At 46.2% G+C, this 18,983-nt stretch overlaps 2 long non-coding RNA genes across 3 annotated transcripts in view; both read left to right on the top strand.

Moving 5' to 3' along the window:
- LOC135977643 (uncharacterized) overlaps positions 1 to 18,983 on the top strand; it is a 228,301-nt gene that overhangs the window by 88,167 nt on the left and 121,151 nt on the right. The gene's annotated exons all lie outside the window — the stretch shown is intronic.
- The window catches only part of LOC135977641 (uncharacterized), a 64,488-nt gene continuing 51,318 nt past the window's right edge, over positions 5,814 to 18,983 (top strand). Inside the window, exon 1 of one of the 2 annotated variants that reach the window (XR_010595075.1) lies at positions 5,814 to 6,190. This is a non-coding gene — a long non-coding RNA (uncharacterized LOC135977641). The remainder of the gene's footprint in view (positions 6,191 to 18,983) is intronic. The other variant, XR_010595076.1, reaches the window with a different exon arrangement.

The following is an 18,983-nucleotide window of genomic DNA, read 5'->3' as shown; positions in this document are numbered from 1 at the left end:
CAATGAAACATTGTTCTCATGATGTAACTGGTTATCCTTCTGAGAAGCTTTGGTGGGCAAAGTTTCTGTAGAACCAGACAAAACTGGAATTCTCCTTATTCACCTCAAATTAATTGAATTATGGCTTTCTAAATTCACTTGCTTTTTCTAATTTACCTCCACACTCTTCAAGTGTAGCTCCACCCCAAAAAGTGACTACATTAAAATGTAACTTTCTTCCGCAGCAATTCTACTTCCTGGATGTATTCAAAGTCTTATTTGCTTAACTTAATGACTAGTATGTCAAACACAAGTTACTGGGCTCAACAACAGATGCAACAAGGTGAAATTTAACAGCCTGTTACATACAGGTCAGGCTAGATGATCTGATGGTCCCTTCTGGCCTTAAACTCTATGAATATATGAGACAAGGTGGGTGAGTTAATATATTTTATTGGACCAACTTCTGTTGGTGAGAAAGACAAACTTTCGAGCTACACAGAGCAATTCTTCAGGTCTGGGAAAGATACTGACGTTATGTCTACACTACAGCTTATGTCGGCATAACTTATATTGCTTAGGGGTGTGAATAAACCAACCTGAGCGACATATGTTACACCAACCTAAGCCCCGGTGTGGACCGCTCTATGGTGATGGGAGAGCTTCTCCCACTGACATAGCTACTGCCTCTCGTTGGGGGTGGATTAATTAAGCTGACGGGAGAGCTCTCTCCCATTGGCAGAGAGCTTACAGCGGCGCAGCTGCATGATACTGTAAACTCTCTAGTGTAGTCATGCCCACCACTAAAACACAAGATGGAACAGATAGTGTATATTCTAAGGGATCATTCAAGGTGAAGTGGCCCATTAACCCCCCTGTAGTCATATGTTAATGGGCCACTTCACCTTGAATGGTCCCTTAGAATATGTGCTAACTCCTTACAGCTAAATACAAGATGGAACAGATAGTTTAGCACGCCACACCTGGATTATGTCTACACTACCACTTATGTCGGCAAAATTTATGTCACTCCAGGGTATGAAAAAAACGTAAGTTTCGCCAGCATAAGTGGTAGTGTGCACAGCGCTATATCAACAGGAGAAGCTCTCGCCCATCGGCATAGAGCGGCTACACAAGTGATCTTACAGCAGCGCAGCTGCATCACAGCTGTGCCACTGTACGCTCGCTAGTGTAGACATGGCCTTAGTGCCTTTCCCAGACCTGAAGAAGAACTCTGTGTAGTTCAAAAGCATGTCTTTCTCTCCAACAGAAGCTGGCCCAATAAAAGATATTGCCTCACCCGCCTTGTCTCCCTAATATCCTGGGACTGACATGGCTACAACACTGCATATCATCTATTAATACATAACATACAAAAATATGTCAAAAGAACTTTAAGTTATAAAGTTAAGTACTTAATTTGGAAATGCCAGATTTATGGATATTAGAGAGACAAGGTGGGTGAGGCAATACCTTTTATTGGACCAATTTCTGTTGGTGAGCGAGAGATAAGCTTTTGAGCTTACACCAAGCTCTTCTTCAGGTCTGGGAAACGTAGTCGGATTAATAGAGGTCAGTGCAATCTAAGCTCTGCCCTCTTGTGTGACCATTGTGTGCACTGAATGAAGGAAGGGTCCTACGGAAAAAACAGTATGTGACCATGTAATTAAAGACTGTCATAAGGCATATGTACAAGGAGGCTGAACTAAGGTGGCATGGACAACTGCAAAAACTGGCATTGCTTAACATTTTGTGTTTGACTTTGCAATCTAAGTCATGTTCTTCTAGTGTAGTTTTTGTGTGTAATTTTATGTATTTTTTTAATTGGAAAAAGTTTTAAAACAATTTCTATTCTGTGCAATGAAACAACCCCCACATAATGCACACTGAATCTTCAGTATTGCAGAACAAGTTTAGCTCCAGAGCTCACATTAGCAGGCAGCCAGAGAAGGCTGTTAGCCCAGAGACTGTGTACTGGGTCCAGAGGTGGGTGGGCGAGACTGATCTGTCTCTCTTTCTCCCCACTTCCAGGAGTGCGGGGTATCTACCCCATGTGGTGCCCCAATTGGAGGGATGGGCTGCTGGAGACATGTACAATGGCTAAGAGGGGTGACTGGAGGGAGCCCAGTATTGTTCTCTCTCTTCCTGCTGTTTTCTCAGCCCCCTAGGATGGAGTAGTTCCTGCCCCATGTGGTTAGATCACTGGGGCCATGATCCATTCCAGCGTGGTTGTTGGTGGAGTGGTCATGGGGAGCCCAGCCTATTTCTCTCCCCCTACCACCACCCTTGCAACAACTCCTCTAACAGCTCCCTACCGTTCCCAGTGCAGAGCCTCCCCCCCCCCGCCCCTGAGATATTTTCTTTTTAAAACATCGCTGTACTTTTAAAAATCTTTAAATTGAAAACAGTAATTTTAATACCAGATGTGGTATAACTTCTGTTTATGTGACTCTAATTCCCCCCTTTAATTCCACACACAGCTATAAATGTCTGTTTATCTCTAACATGTATCTCAGAAATACTTGTTCTTTACAGAATTAAAGAAAACAGTATCCACTTCTGTGTATTCTATGGGCTGCATAATTGCACCATCTCTCTTTCCAGCATCTCAAAATATAAATTGACAATATTTTTGGATTTACACTGGCCTCTTGGCCAAGGAAAATTCAGCTCTTGTTTCAGACTTGCAGTCCAGAATCTAAAGAAACAAACCTTTTTCCAGATCTTTGTTTGTATAGCTTTCAGACAATTATATAAATATAACCAGTAAGCGACTGAACTGTGGCATCTGGTTACAGCAATTGCGCCTAAGATTAAACGACAGAAAATGTCAATTACGTGCTCAACGTACAAATCATGTCTTTCATGCCTTACTTTTTGAAAGATGTAGTTTGGACTGCACTGCGCTTGAGTGTCTATTGCAGATATTTATAGCGATGGTTTCTTCTGGTTTATTCACCCATTTAAGCCCATAAATCACCAGTTTAGATCCATAAAACTAGTCGAAAAAAGTGTACTCCTAGGTATCCTACTTACACTATCTGTAGGTTAAGGCCCAATCTTGGTTTAGAAACTAGTATTATTACTTCTGTAAATGTTGCTGTCATGCCTAGTGTTGCTGGGGGGCTAACTAAAGAGACCCTCTTGAAGCACAACTCGATTAACAGCCTCCAAAAGCCATTAAAGAACAGAGCCCCACACTCCTCTTCCCATTTCACTGTTTGAGGGGTTTTAGACATTTCAAGTGCAAAGTCAACTGCTGTTTGTAATTTGACATGGCGACATACATCCAGTGCTATTTGCTATCTTTACGGTAAGTGTGAGTACTATGAAAAACTTGTTACCCAGACTGAATTATCTCAGGCACATGCAATCTTGAAATAACTGACCAGTAGTATGTCAGCAAGCACAAAGAAGAGAAAGGTGGGAAAGGCTGGGGAGTGATCTGACAAGAAGATAAAATGAATAGATTGCTTCAGCAATTTGAATTTTTTTTTTTTTTTTTTTAGTATATTTTATCTGAATAAACCCAGACCTCAAGAAGGGATGTTGTGAGTGGACAAAAGGGTGTGGAATTTAAGAAGTCCTTTGGGGAAAGGTGAGGGAAATGAGGCAGACTGGCTGTAGGGTGACCCCAGGCAAGGAGAGGGTGATTGGGAGGCAGTGGGCCTGATCACCAATACTCTATGTAGCGCCCTTCATTGAAGGATCTCAAAGAGCCTTACAAACCTGCTTGTTGAATGTATTAATCCTCACAGGATTTCTTTGAGGCCTTATTTGACTGTTTGTGAAACAGAAGCATAAAGAGTTTATTTGACTTCCCTATGATGAAAGTAAATGAACTCAAGAGTCCTGATTCCTTATCTTTTCTAACTAGCGGACTACCCTGCTGTCCTTTAAATAATCCTAATCTCCTTCTCTTCTAGCACCCAAACTCAAAAAGCAAATAAGGAAGCGCTCTTGGGGAAACTAACAATTAAAAAACTCTGACAAAACACTCTTGTTTCCAGAGACTCTAGTTGCAGGGATATGGATACTCACATTGTGGGGTGCAATCCACACCAGTAAGTGGTTGTGTTACTGCCTGTAACCCTGGGTGCCATAAATGCTCTGCTGCTGTAGCTCACAGCCTGAATACCAGTAGACAAGCAAAGACTGAGTTAACCAGCTGTGGTTCACCAATTCTGATTCTGGCAGCCTCCTTGTTACACTCCAGTATCCACCAGCTTTGGTTACACCCGGCAAGAGGACCACAACATGCCCCAGTCTCTCATTTTCACAAAACTGTGTGGTTTGCAGTTTCCAGCCCTTTCTTGGACCATGCAGAGGAACAATCGTTTGTTTGGTCCTCTGAAGAGACAAAATGCCCAGCTTTATCATTTCAAGTGGCTTACCATTCAAACATAGCACTGGGTTGGTTCAGATAAAAAGTAAAGCAAGCTTATTAACAAAAGGAGACCAGATTTTAAGTGATACCATGTAGAAGGAATTAAGTTAGAAAGGGTTACAAACAAAAGTAAAAATACATTTTCTGATGCTAAAACTTTAATAAGAATGGTCTAGGTATCAGGTAAGATTTTTACCACAAACTTCTTACAGCAAGACAGCTGACTGCCCCATGGTGAAGATCTCTCCTCAAAGACTAAAGCGCTCAGTTTCTTTGTCATTTTAGGTGAAAAGATAACATGGGGCTCTTTGCCCTTTGTCTTTTATAGTCCAGTGAACCTTTGAAATGGATCCTTCTGAAGATTACCTTCCAAAGGAAAGTTCATTCAAGCTGTAAGGACAGAGGCTGGGGCTGAAGGAAATTCTGTGGGGGTGGCTTCTTCCTGCCTCCTGTTTGCTAAAATGCAAATTGAGCTGTTTCTGCCCTCTGATCCAAACGAATTACTGCTTGACATGTGATTGCTGATTGATTCTGATGAACACCGGACTGGAACAGTGCTTCTATAGCGTGATGCCAACTTTTCCCAACCTCGTGCTAAAAATGTCCCAAATCTGGTGAAAAATTCCCAGATAACGTTCTTTTACAGTGCTTCTATATCCTGGGAAATTTCTCAAAATCTGGGAATTTGTGAGTAAAATGTTTTGAATGAAAATTCCCTATTTCCCAAGTTGAAACATTTTACTCACAAATTCCTAGGTTTTGGGAAATTTCCCAGGATATAGAAGCACTGGACTGGAACTACTGACTTATCTTTTCACGGGGAGTGGGAAAACAGGTTTCTCCCAGAGAAAAGATAAGTCAGTAGTTCCAGTAGTTCCAAAATACCTTTTAGTATCATATTTCCTGTGTATGGTCCCGTTGGGTATTTACGATACATGCACCATGCAAAATATTGATGAGTATGTTATCAGCTTTCCAATGATGACACACATCGGATGCAGTTGATGACATTAATCAACTGGCGTGCACAGAACGCAGCAGGCCAGCTGAAACTCACTACCCAATGTAGGGTGACCAGAAGTCCCGATTTTATAGGGACAGTCCTGATATTTGAGGCTTTGTCTTCTATGAGTGCCTATTACGCGCCCCCCCCCCCCGCCCCTTTCCTGATTTTTCACGCTTGCTCTCTGGTCACCCTAACCAGATGCCAGGGAGCCGCTTGCAGGGGGATGCTGTTAGGGTCACAACTCTCACGGGGGGGAAGGGTGGCTGAAGGGGTGAGAAGAGCCTGTCTGTAGTTGCCCTCTGGCCCAGGCAGGGTGGGAGTTAAGGATCAGGGGCTACGCTGCTCTCTCTGGCTTGTGCCCTGTGCCACAGCTAGCGCGGGTGGGGCTGAGCCTCCATCCTCACCAACCCCCTGCAGCCACTGGCCCTTTGCTGCAGCGCAGCCCTGTGGCCTTCGGCTCCCCATCCTCCTGGGCATGCGGACAGGGGCGCCTGGAGCTCAGGCGTAGGGCCCCGGGGCCTGGGAGTCCGCGCTGCTGGGCCCCTTCCCCGAGCGGAGCGCAGGGCAGGACCGGCGGGCGGGCTGCGCCATCAAATCCCTACACGCCCCCGGCGGGCCGGGCCTGCCAGAGCCGAGAGGCCCCGCTGCGCCACACTCAAGATGGCGGCTCGCCCCGCATCTCTCCCTCCCCGTTCCCGGCAGTGACTTCCGGAGAGCGAGCGGGCGCCCGTCCCATGGTAACTGCGCCGCGCTGGGGACGCTACCGGGGCCGCTCAACGCTTCCTGCCGCACAGAGACAACCCCGGAGCGGGGCGGGGGTAAGGGAGAGAAAGGAGGGCCCCGCCCCCCCCGGGGGGCCCCGCACCGGGCAGATGCCAGGTGCACCCCGCCCCCGCCCGGCGGGGCTGAGAGCGAGACGCCCCCTGGCTGCATTGCCCGGCGGGGGGGTGTCACCCCCGCACTCCCACCCTGGGGGCTCCTCTCGGGCGGGATCGGGGTCTCGCGGGGCTGCCCTCGCCTCCTCGGCGTGGTGGGGCCAGGGCTGCCCGAGCCGGGTGCCCCGCTGCGGCGGGTCGGTGGCGGGCTGGTCCCTGGTCCTGAGCCCTGCCCGGCGTAGGCCTGGCCGAGCCGCCCGATCCCCCCGGCTCCTGTTTCGTGGGCACAGGGGGGGGCTTAGTCCGCCGCGCGTGACTCGCTGCCCGGCTGTGGGATGTGCCCCGCCCCGGTCCCTGCACCGCCCTGCGTGGGGGCAGCCGGGCTGAGGGGTGGCTGTGCCGTGACCGGGCACCCCGCCCCGTGACCGCGAGTTCGGCTCCGAGCTGGGCTTGAGCGCGTCCCCCTGCGCTGGTCCCGGGTCAGGAACCCGGACACGACCCCAGGTGTTTCTTGTAGCAACGGCGTGTAAGCAACGGGTGTGGATGTGTCTTGAAACCGGCATATGTGGTGTTTTGTTGGCTTCATGGCTCCTTCACTGTGTGTGTTGGAGTATCTGTTTCATGTGTAGGTGCAAGTGCCTCTAGACTTGGGGTAGCAATAGGGGTGGCCTTGGCCTTATCAGATCTCTTTTCCCTTTCTCCCCCATCTCAGAACCGGTAATAATACTAGGGTACTTGGGTTTGTCATGGATTTAGAAGTACTTCTGAGAGAGATTTTCCGTGGATAGTATCCCATTGATAAGATTTTCCACTCGTTTGCCTAGTCTCCTCGTCCTTTTGTAACCCTCTTCCCAAATAGGTTGAAATTCTAGCTTGGGAGACATTAGCAATGCCTCTGAATGATACTTTAATTGCGGCTGTCACTGCTGTAGGAAAAATAATATTTCTATCTTTGCAGTGATTCCAGCATCAAGTTAGTCACTGATGGAGACCTCTTGTGTATGTGTGAAGTACTGAATACTTAGTACTTGTCAGGTGATGGGGAGGGAGGAACTTACCTGACAACCACCTGGACCTAAGATAGGACACAGCAAATATTACTATGTTTAAAGCAGTGCTAAATGAATAGAAGAAAGAACCAAGGCTGTCCCTAAAAAGCCATGCATAAGAAGTGACTTGATTTTTGCATTCCTTCCTAAATATGTGTGTAAATTAAGAATGTAGTCTTTAGCATTCATATAACGTGGATAGTACTGAAATCTGATGAGACTTGAACATGCTTTTGGATGCTGGTTATTTTTTGAAAAGTTACTCTCCTTTTCCCCCCAAAACAAGTTGTGGATACAGACTAACACGGCTACCTCCTGATCCTTTCCCCCAGTTTATATTTCAGGAGACAATGTGGTTGTGAGGCTGCATGAATGAATTAGAAACTATAATTTGGCAGGCTGCTTCATTTAGGGACACATCATATCTCTTCTCTTGTATAATAGTTTCTCATGACACCTTCTGATGTGTAAAAGCAGGGCTTGAAAAACTTCAGGCACCTGCTAGTTAGGAGCAAACATGAAAGATGGAGTAGGGGCACTGTTAAAGGATGATGTCCTGATGGAAAGAACAACCTGTTCTCCCTTCCTTCCTCTGCTGAGAAGAGGAAGGGAAAGGGTGCTAGGATTCCTATTGTTCCTGGACTCTTGGCGGGGACGGGATCTTATATTAGCCTTTAGGTATATGTCATTTTTCTCTAAAACACTGCACTGCTGTTCTAGATACAAGTTGTAAAACCGGTTAACATCTTTAGTTATGGCAAAAATACTGCTACAAGCACTAGACCAGCAAATGCTAACACTCTAAGCACCTGGGTGGTCAATGGGACTACAGTACTCTCACACATGCTTCACTTTAAATTAGGGCTGTCAATTAATCGCAGTTAACTCATGCGATTAACTCAAAAAGTTTAATTGCGATTGATCGCACTGTTAAACAATAGAATACCAATTGAAATGTATTAAATATTTAGGGATGTTTTTCTACATTTTTAAATATAATCTGTTTCAGTTACAACACAGAATACAAAGTGTACAGTGCTCACTTGTATTATTTTTTATTATCATTTTTACAGTGCAAATATTTGTAAACAAAAGAAATAGTATTTTTCAATTCACCTCATACAAGTACTGTAGTGCAATCTCTTTATCATGAAAGCGCAACTTACAAATGTAGGTTCTTTTTATTATGTAACTGCACTCAAAAACAAAACAGTGTAAAACTTTAGTCTATAAGTCCACTTAATCCTACTTCTTGTTCAGCCAATCACTAAGAGAAACAAGCTTGTTTATATTTATGGGAGATAATGCTGCCCACTTCTTAATTACAATGCACCTGAAAATGAGAACAGGCATTCGCATGGCACTGTTATAGCTGGTGTTGCAAGATATTGATGTGCCAGATGTGCTAAAAATTCATATGCTTCTTCATGCTTTGGCCATCGTTCCAGAGAACATGCTTCCATGCTGATGACACTCGTTAAAAAAATGCATTAATTAAATTTGTGACTGAACTCCTTGGGGGAGATTTTTTTTTTTTTTTTTTTTTAATGGAGCTATCCCATCTCCTAGAACTGGAAGGGACCTTGAAAGGTCATCGAGTCCAGCCCCCTGCCTTCACTAGCAGGACCAAGTACTGATTTTGCCCTAGATCCCCAAGTTGCCCCTTCAAGGATTGAACTCAGAACCCTGGGTTTAGCAGACCAATGCTCAAACCACCTCCCCCGCCCTTTTTTTCCCCTCTTTTTTTTATTACCCACCCCATCTTGTGTCTCTAATATCCTGGGACCAACACGGCTACAACACCACTGCATGGAATAATTATTGGCATATATGCCCAGTAGTGTGTGTTGGAAAGGCTGATTTCCAGGAGGTGGCCAACTACTTAACAACAATATGAAACGTAAACCAGCGAGCAGTTCTCTTTTCATGGGAACTGTATTGGATTAAAAATTCCCAGAAATTAGACAATGCCAAGAGCTCCCTTCTTCACCAGGCATAATTTCCTATGCTGGAATTGTACGTCTCCTGCTCTGTTTTACCCACGTTCTGCCATATATTTCATGTTATAGCAGTCTCGGGTGATGACCCAGCATGTCGTTCGTTTTAAGAACACTTTCACTGCAAATTTGACAAAATGCAAAGAAGATACCAATGTGCAATTTTTAAAGTTAGCTACAGCACTCGACCCAAGACTTAAGAATCTGAAGTGCCTTCCAAAATCTGAGAGGGATGAGGTGTGGAGCATGCTTTCGGAAGTCTTAAAAGAGCAACACTCTGATGTGGAAACTACAGAACCCAAGCCACCAATAAAAAGAAAATCAACCTTTTGCTGGTGGCATCTGACTCGATGCTGAAAACGAACATGCATTGGTCCGCACTGCTTTGGATTGTTATTGAGCAGAACCTGTCATCAGCATGGACACATCCTCTGGAATGGTGGTTGAAGCATCAAGGGACACATGAATCTTTAGCGTATCTGGCATGTAAATAGCTTGCGACTCCGGCTACAACAGTGCCATGCGAATGCCTGTTCTCACTTTCAGATGACCATCTAAACAAGAAGCAGGCAGCATTATGTTTTGAAAATGTAAACAAATGTGTTTGTCCGAGTGATTGGCTGAACAAGAAATAGGACTGATTGGACTTGTAGGCTCTAAAGTTTTACATTGTTTCAAAGGGAGTTAGTGCTATTTGTTGAATAGGTTGGAAGCAAAAGAAAAACACATAAGCGATTATAGCATCATGTTGTATTTTGCACAATATTTGTGAGAGTAAAGGAGAAGGGTGGGAGGCTGAGGTGCAGAGACTTGCTCCGTGATTTGAGCAACCAGCAAAGCATCCAATACAAAATGAAAACAGCCGGGACAGTATTATCAGGGATGCCTGTTGCTGTTATTTGGAGGCTTGGGCCTGAATTGTGCAGCTGTACATCCAGCTACTAACTCCTGGAGAGGAGGGGTGTTTGAAGTCTTTTGTTCAGTTCAGTGTAGTTTATGGGTGGTGGAAGCGCAACAGAGCCAGCAGCCCCTATTGCACCTATTGTCTTTGCCTGCATGTGTTTGTAAAGCCCTATCAATTAATGCCAACATAACTTTCTGTGTAAAATGAACTGTCGTCAACTCCATATGAAGGTTTTTATTAATCTATTATATAATAAGCAGAAGCGAACATTCAACTGAAACAAAGCCGAAAAACAGCTTTTAATTATGACATATATTAAACAGCAATCTATTATCTAACTACAAAGAACCCTTTCATTATATCACCAGTGAAACAAAACAGTCAAGTGCAACAGTGCAATGCGGGCACAACACAAAGGGGCAAGGGTTAAATTTACAGGTGAGTATATGTCTTTGCTCAACCTCTTCTGGTTTGTGGGCCTTCTGGTGTGGCATGCTGATGTTTGAAGTTACAAGGGGCAATAGAGGGCTCAAATGAGCTGGGATCCCAATTGCCATTGTTCTCAGCGCCCTCAGCTTGGGTCTGAGGGTATGTCTACACTACGAAATTAGGTCGAATTTATAGAAGCCAGTTTTTATACAGTCGATTGTGTGTGTCCCCACATAAAATGCTCTAAGGGCATTAAGTCGGCGGACCGTGTCCACAGTACCGAGGCTAGCATCGGCTACCGGAGCATTGCACTGTGGGTAGCTATCCCGCTGTCTCCACCGCCCATTGGAATTCTGGGTTGAGATCCCAATGCCTGATGGGGCAAAAACAGTGTCGCGGGGGATTCTGGGTACATGTCGTCAGGCCTCCCCCTCCCCCCCGCTCCGTGAGAGCAACGGCAGACAGTCATTTCGTGCCTTTTTTCCTGGGTTACCTGTGCAGATGACATACCACGGCAAGCATGGAGCCCGCTCAGCTCACCGTCACCATATGTCATCTGGGTACCTGCAGACGTGGTACTGCATAGCTACATAGCAGCAGCTAATTGCCTTTTAGCAGGAGATTGAGCAGTATGACTGGTAGCCGTCATTGGCTATCTGGGTGCTGGCAGACGTGGGACTGCATTGCTATACAGCAGCAGCTCCTTGCCTTTTGGCAGTCGATGGTGTATTAAGATTGGCATCCATGGTTGTCGTACTCCTCAGTGAGTTCGGTCAGAGGCGCCTGGGCAGACATGTTTTGTCTCCTGGCGACTCAGTCCTGCCAGCAGTCCTATTGCACTGTCTTGACGATGATGGCTAGCAATTGTAATGCAGCATTTCTGCCAAGCACCCAGAAGATGCCGATGGCTATCAGTCATGCTGCACCATCTGCTGCTAGCCTAAGATGTAAAGGATAGATGGACCAGATTTGTTCTGTATTCATTTGCTTCCCCCTCCCTCCGTGAAATCAACGGCCTGCTAAACCCAGGGTTGTGAGTTCAATCTTTGTGGGGGCCATTGTGTGTGACAGTTGTTTGTGTTTCTCCCTGATGCACAGCCACCATTGTTGATTTTAATTCCCTGTAAGCCACGTCGTCACTCGCCCCTCCCTCCCTCTGTCAGACAATAGTTTTGCGCCTTTTTTCAGCCCAGACGCCATAGCACTGGGGTCATGGAGCCTGCTCAGATCACCGCGGCAATTATGAGCACTATGAACACCATGCACATTGTCCTGGAGTATATGCAGAGCCAGAACATGCCAAAGCAAAACCAGGCGAGGAGGCGATTGCAGCGCGGCGACGAGAGTGATGAAGAAATTGACATGGACATAGATCTCTCACAAAGTACGGGCCCCAGCAATGTGCAAATCATGGTGTTACTGGGGCCAGGTTCATGCCGTGGAATGCCGATTCTGGGCCTGGGAAACAAGCACAGACTGGTGGAACCGCATCGTGTTGCAGGTGTGGGACGATTCCCAGTGGCTGCGAAACTTCCGCATGCGTAAGGGCACTTTCATGGAACTTTGTGACTTGCTTTCCCCTGCCCTGAAGCGCCAGAATACCAGGATGAGAGCAGCCCTCACAGTTGAGAAGCGAGTGGCGATAGCCCTGTGGAAGCTTGCAACGCCAGACAGCTACCAGTCAGTCGGAAATCAATTTGGAGTGGGCAAATCTACTGTGGGGGCTGCTGTGATCCAAGTAGCCAACGCAATCAAAGACCTACTGATATCAAGGGTAGTGACTCTGGGAAACGTGCAGGTTATAGTAGATGGCTTTGCTGCAATGGGATTCCCTAACTGTTTGGGGGGGGGGGGGGCGATAGGGATATGGGTTCCGTCTATCTTGTCACCGGAGCACCAAGCCACCAAGTACATAAACCGAAAAGGGTACTTTTCAACGCTGCTGCAAGCCCTGGTGGATCACAAGGGACGTTTCTCTAACATCAACGTGGGATGGCCGGGAAAGGTACATGATGCTCGCGTCTTCAGGAACTCTGGTCTGTTTCAAAAGCTGGAGGAAGGGACTTTCTTCCTGGACCAGAAAATAAGCGTTGGGGATATTGAAATGCCTATCGTTATCCTTGGGGACCCAGCCTACCCTTAATGCCATGGCTCATGAAACCGTACACAGGCAGCCTGTACAGTAGTCAGGACCTGTTCAACTATAGGCTGAGCAAGTGCAGAATGGTGGTAGAATGTGCATTTGGATGTTTAAAAGCGCTGTGGCGCAGTTTACTGACTCGGCTAGACCTCGGCGAAACCAATATTCCAATTGTTATTGCTGCTTGTTGTGAACTCCACAATATCTGTGAGAGTAAGGGGGGAGACATTTATGGCGGGGTGGGAGGTTGAGGCAAATCGCCTCGCCGCTGATTATGCGCAGCCAGAGACCAGGGCGGTTAGAAGAGTATGCATCAGAGAAGCTTTGAAAACCAGTTTTGTGACTGGCCAGGCTACGGTGTGAAACTTCTGTTTGTTTCTCCTTGATGAACCTCCCCCACGCCCCCGGTTCACTCTACTTCCCTGTAAGCTAACCACCCTCCCCTCCCCCCTTCGAGCACCGCTTGCAGAGGCAATAAAGTCATTGTTACTTCACATTCATACATTCTTTATTAATTCATCACACAGCTAGGGGGATAACTGCCAAGGTAGCCCGGGATGGGTAGGGGAGGAGTGAAGGACAAGGACACACTGCAGTTTAAAACTTTAAAACTTTAACTCTTATTGAAGGCCAGCCTTCTGATGCTTGGGCAATCATCTGGGGTGGAGTGGCCGGAGGCCCCCCCCCACCGCGTTCTTGGGTGTCTTGGTGAGTAGGCTATGGAACTTGGGGAGGAGGGCTGTTGGTTACACAGGGGCTGTAGCGGCGGTCTCTGCTCCTGCTGCCTTTCCTGCAGCTCAGCCATACGCTGGAGCATATCAGTTTGATGCTTCAGCAGCCGGAGCATCGACTCTTGCCTTCTGTCAGCAATCTGATGCCACCTATCCTCTTCAGCCCGCGATTCAGCCCACCGTCTCTCCTCTCGTTCATATTATGCTTTTTTGCACTCTGACATTGACTGCCTCCATGCATTCTGCTGTGCTCTGTCAGCGGGGGAGGACATCTGGAGCTCCGAGAACATATCATCCCGAGTCTGCCGTTTTCTCCTTCTAATCTTCACTAGCCTCTGAGAAGGAGAAACATTTGCAGCTGGTGGAGGAGAAGGGAGAGGTGGCTAAAAAAGACACGTTTTAGAGAACAATGGGTACACTCTTTCACGTTAAATTTTGCTGTTCACATTACACAGCACATGTGCTTTCGTTACAAGGTCGCATTTTTCCTCTTATATTGAGGGCCTGCCGGTTTGATGTGAGAGATCACTCTCGCAGTGCCAGGCAACAAAATTCGGCTTGCAGGGAGCCTTGGTAAGCCACAGTCTTTTGGCTTTTTTAACCTTCATAACATGTGGGAATGGTTTCAAACAGCAGCGCCCTCATTTCCCATACCAAGCACCCGTTGGGTTGGCCATTTAAAATGGGTTTGCAATGTAAAAGGAGGGGCTGCGGTTTCTAGGTTAACATACAGCACAAACCCAACTAACCCCCTTCCCCCCCCCTCCCAATTCTCTGGAATGATTACTTCGCCCCTCCCCCCCCCTTTTGTAGCTAACAGCGGGGAATATTTCTGTTCAGCCGAGCAGGAACAGGCACCTCTGAATGTCCCCTTAATAAAATCACCCCATTTCAACCAGGTGACCGTGAATGATATCACTCTCCTGAGGATAACAAAGAGAGATAAGGAATGGATGTTGTCTGCATGCCAGCAAACACCGGGACCATACGCTGCCATGCTTTGTTATGCAATGATTCCAGACTACGTGCTACTGGCCTGGCATGGTAAAGTGTCCTACCATGGCGGACGGGATAAGGCAGCCCTCCCCAGAAATCTTTTGCAAAGGCTTTGGGAGTACATCAAGGAGAGCTTTCTGGAGATGTCCCTGGAGGATTTCCGCTCCATTCTCATACACGTTAACAGACTTTTCCAGTAGCTGTACTGGCCGTGATTGCCAGGGCAAATTAATCATTAAACACGCTTGCTTTTAAACCGTGTGTAATATTTACAAAGGTACACTCACCAGAGGTCCCTTGTGTGCCCTCAGGGTCTGGGAGCACGCCTTGGGTGAGTTTGGGGGTTACTGGTTCCAGGTCCAGGGTGATAAACATATCCTGGCTGTTGGGGAAACCGGTTTCTCCGCTTCCTTGCTGTGAGCTGTCTTCATTGTCTTCATCATCATCTTCCTTGTACCCCGAACCCGCTTCCCTGTTGCGTGCTTCTCCATTGATGGAGTCAAAGCACACGGTTGGGGTAGTGGTGGCTGCACCCCCAGCATGGCATGCAACTCCACGTAGAAGCGGCAAGTCTGTGGCTCTGCCCCGGACCTTCCATTTGCCTCTCTGGCTTTGTGGTAGGCTTGTCTTAGCTCCTTAATTTTCACGCGGCACTGCTGTGCGTCCCTGTTACGGCCTCTGTCCTTCATGGCCTTTGAGACTTTTTCTAATATTTTGCCAATTTGTTTACTGCTACGGAGTTCAGCTAGCACTGATTCGTCTCCCCATATGGCAAGCAGATCCCGTACCTCCCGTTCGGTCCATGCTGGAGCTCTTTTGCGATCCTGGGACTCCATCATGGTTACCTGTGCTGATGAGCTCTGCGTGGTCACCTGTGCTTTCCACGCTGGGCAAACAGGAAATGAAATTCAAACGTTCGTGGGGTTTTTCCTGTCTACCTGGTCAGTGCATCTGAGTTGAGAGCGCTGTCCAGAGCGGTCACAATGATAGCTCCTGGAGGGCAATACCGTCAAATTCCGTCCACACTACCCCAAATCCGACCCGGAAAGGCCGATTTCAGCACTAATCCCCTCATTGAAGGTGGAGTAAAGAAACCGGTTTAAAGGACCCTTTAAGTTGGAAAAAAAGGGCTTCGTCGTGTGGACGTGTCCAGGCTTAATTCGATTTAACGCTGCTAAATTCGACCTAAACTCGTAGTGTAGACCAGGCCTGAGAGGGGAATGGCCTGGGAGCACTGCAGTAGGGCATTTTGGCTTTGTATTGCCCCCAGGAGTTGCCTCTGCATCTCACTCTTTCTATACTATTTTTGGACATGGCAGTGCTTTCCCTGGCAACGGCCAGGCTGTCCTTTGCCATTGCAACAATCTCTCAGTCCTCAGATATTGTTTCCAACTCTCTGCATTTTGGGCTTTTTTTGTGGGGGGGGCCTCTGTAATGATGCCACAAACATTTTATCATAAGCTTTCTCCCCCTCAGGTTTGCCAGCCATTCTGCTGTTGATAAGGGTCCTGTCCTTGAGTCTGTCCCATGCAGGTGTCATTGCTGTGGGGACATTATATATTAAAAAAAAAAAGCAGTTATTGTTCCTCGTCTAGGGAGGCTCTGATAACTTTTTTTTCCATGCATTTCTGCCTTTACCTCCTTGAGATTCTTCCATCCCGAGGATTCTCCGAGACTGGGTAAGTGGTGTGTGCTGTGGGTTTGTTGTCTATGCTTCATATGATGTGTGGCTGGGGCAGGGATGGAGTTGGAAAGTATGTTCCTGGTCTGGCTTTGCTGTGCCTTGGATGTGCTTATGTGGTTTTGGAGGGGTTAGTGGGGTGAATCTGGGGCGAGATGGATAATAATCACCTCTACATCCCCTTTAGATTGTCCTCACTCTGGATGATGTTACACTGAGGCGGGTGACTAGGAGCTGGTTGAAGGTGGATGGACAGGTGGAAAGTGAGGTCCTATACAATAAGGGTGTGAAATATGGATCGTATAATGGGACTTTGAGAGTATATGAAGAGAATGATATGAAATCTTTCTACTTTCTGATGGATGGGTTGAAAATATTGTTTCCATATGGAGAATAAGATGCCAGGATTTCTTATCTGTAGTTTTGAGACTGGATGTGGCTATGGGAGCAGAGTTAAGTTTGGTTTTGCATTTTGCAATGTGATAATTAAAAGACTGTATGAGCTGTGATTGTATTTGAATGTATGCCTCTCCTCCCCTAGCTGTTAATTTCTACCTTAAACGCTCAAATTTTTGTTGTAGCATAGCAACAGCCATTACTTATGTAAAAGGTGTGAGTGGGTTTTTTTTATTTTTTTTAGCTCTCTTAATACTAGAGCTGATCAGAAATTTTCCAGCAAAACATTTATTCAGAAAATGCCAATTCATTGTAGAGAAATGTTTTGATGAATCTACTACAGACTTGACTAAACTTTTGCTGAAACAAAGGCAGGTTTCAGGGTCTGTAGCTATGGCAGAAAACCTGCCAACTCCTGGAGCCCGTCTAGAGCTGGGACTCTGGGTGCTGGCAGGCTCCCCTCACTCCAGCAAGCAGCCCTGGGAGCCTGAATAGCAGCTGTGAAATTGACAAGAAATACATTTCATGTTTTGTTTCAAGAACACCATATTTCAATGTTTCTAAAATAAAATTTTTGGGAATCTTTGGTTTTGATGGGAAATTTTGGTAAATTTGGTTTCATTCTAAATCAGAAGGAAAGCAAATTTGTAAGTAGCAAAATGTCCTGCGAATAAAAACCCCTAAAATTTGGCCAGCTCTACCTAATACACCTCTACCCCGATATAATGCGACCCAGATATAATAACCTGAATTTGGATATAACACTGTAAAAGAAGTGCTCCAGAGGGGCGGGGCTGCTAAATATTTCACTTTAATCAGTTTGACTAAAATATATTTGAGATATTTTGTAGAAATAATAATGAGGATCTGAAAACTATCTGAGTTACACTTTAGTCATTGATGACATATAGTAAATTTCACTCTTAGGGAAAGAGGCTACTTAGATAAGATGCACATGGGATAAAATCCTGAACAGCTCTTAATATATTAAGTGCTACTTCACACCTAACTGTTGAACCCCTCCCATCTGTCCTATAGAAGGGCAATATGAAGCCAACAGCGGAGCCCTCAGTCTTTCTTTAGACTAGAGAAAGTATTAATTCCACAACCATATGCTAAAAAAACCAAGATTAACAGTCTTTATTCAAGTTTAGAGAGGGGGTCTGTGATGCTTTGGGGTTCAACCAGACCACTAAGGGGTTTTCACCACCTGCCCTGCAATTCTGGATACCTTAAATGCTATGCTACTGTGGCTCACAGCCAGGACACCAACAGTCAGCCTTACAAGGATGTAGGTCACATCCTGGCTTCCACCATCCAGTTCCTTTTTGCAGCATGACCCCATCCCTCAGTCCTGGTTTCACCAAAACCATCTGCCCTGTTGTGTCCAGCCCTCTCCTGGAACACTCTTAGAAGTTACATTTGCTGCTCCTTTAAAGAGACAGTAAACAGCAACTCATTAATTTAGCTGGGGTTTGTCAAACGCTCTTATTTCAATCAAAGTACTGAACTGGCTTACAGTAAAAGTAAAACAAATTTATTAAACAGAATGTTGTAGGTTTAAGTGACAACAAGTAGTTTGTGTGCTCCCCATTATCCTGTCCCCCTCCCCTCCCCATAGCAGGGTTCCCTATTCTCCACCATACCAGAGGCTGTGTGCACTCCTCCAACCCATTATTATATTTTCTGTCCGGGGGAGAAATCATTCAGGGTGTCCACTTTGGGAGGCTAGGCAGAGCGAGATGATATAGGAATATTGTTATTCTGGAAGCCATAGGGGTCATCAACCAGTTGTTTATTCTGTAGACAACTGCAGAGGTGCTTGAGCCCCTGGCTGTAGTACTCTGATGTCAAGGACTCCATGTGTCTCCCATTTTCCCCCAAATCAATAGGGTTCTGCTCATTGATGCCTGTAACGTTGCCTGAAATTTGGGAACTGATTGGCTGCGGCATTCAAAAGGTATGGTGTTACAGGCAGACAAACACTGAAATGCCATTGAATTGAATATTAGGCCTTTGCAAGCTTGGCCAGTGAGATGTCTGTTTTGATCTTGTGTAGGTAAAATGAATGACTAAGTATCCAAAACTATGGTGATGGTCATCAGAAATGTAGCTGGTAATGATAAACATTCCATCTGAGAAGAGTAAGTTTCTATTAGCCACGAGATAGGGTCAAGCTAGGAAACATCCTTTTTTCCACACATCCCTAGACTACAGAAATCTGATCTGGGCAAGTGAAATTTAATTACTAGCCAGGTGAAGCGTGGTCTAACGCTCAACTCACTGACTCCTGTTTGCCTGTCCTGCTGCGTCTGACCAATTCAGAAATGTCAGGGAAATTTCTAGGCATCAATGGGCACAACCTTATTGATTTTTCGTGGAAATCGGAACACAGAAAAGCCTGATTGACAGG

The sequence above is a fragment of the Chrysemys picta genome, unplaced genomic scaffold, assembly GCF_011386835.1.
Source record: "Chrysemys picta bellii isolate R12L10 unplaced genomic scaffold, ASM1138683v2 scaf5, whole genome shotgun sequence".
NCBI classification, from domain to species: Eukaryota; Metazoa; Chordata; order Testudines; family Emydidae; genus Chrysemys; species Chrysemys picta.
This window is presented reverse-complemented; position numbering and strand designations above follow the sequence as displayed.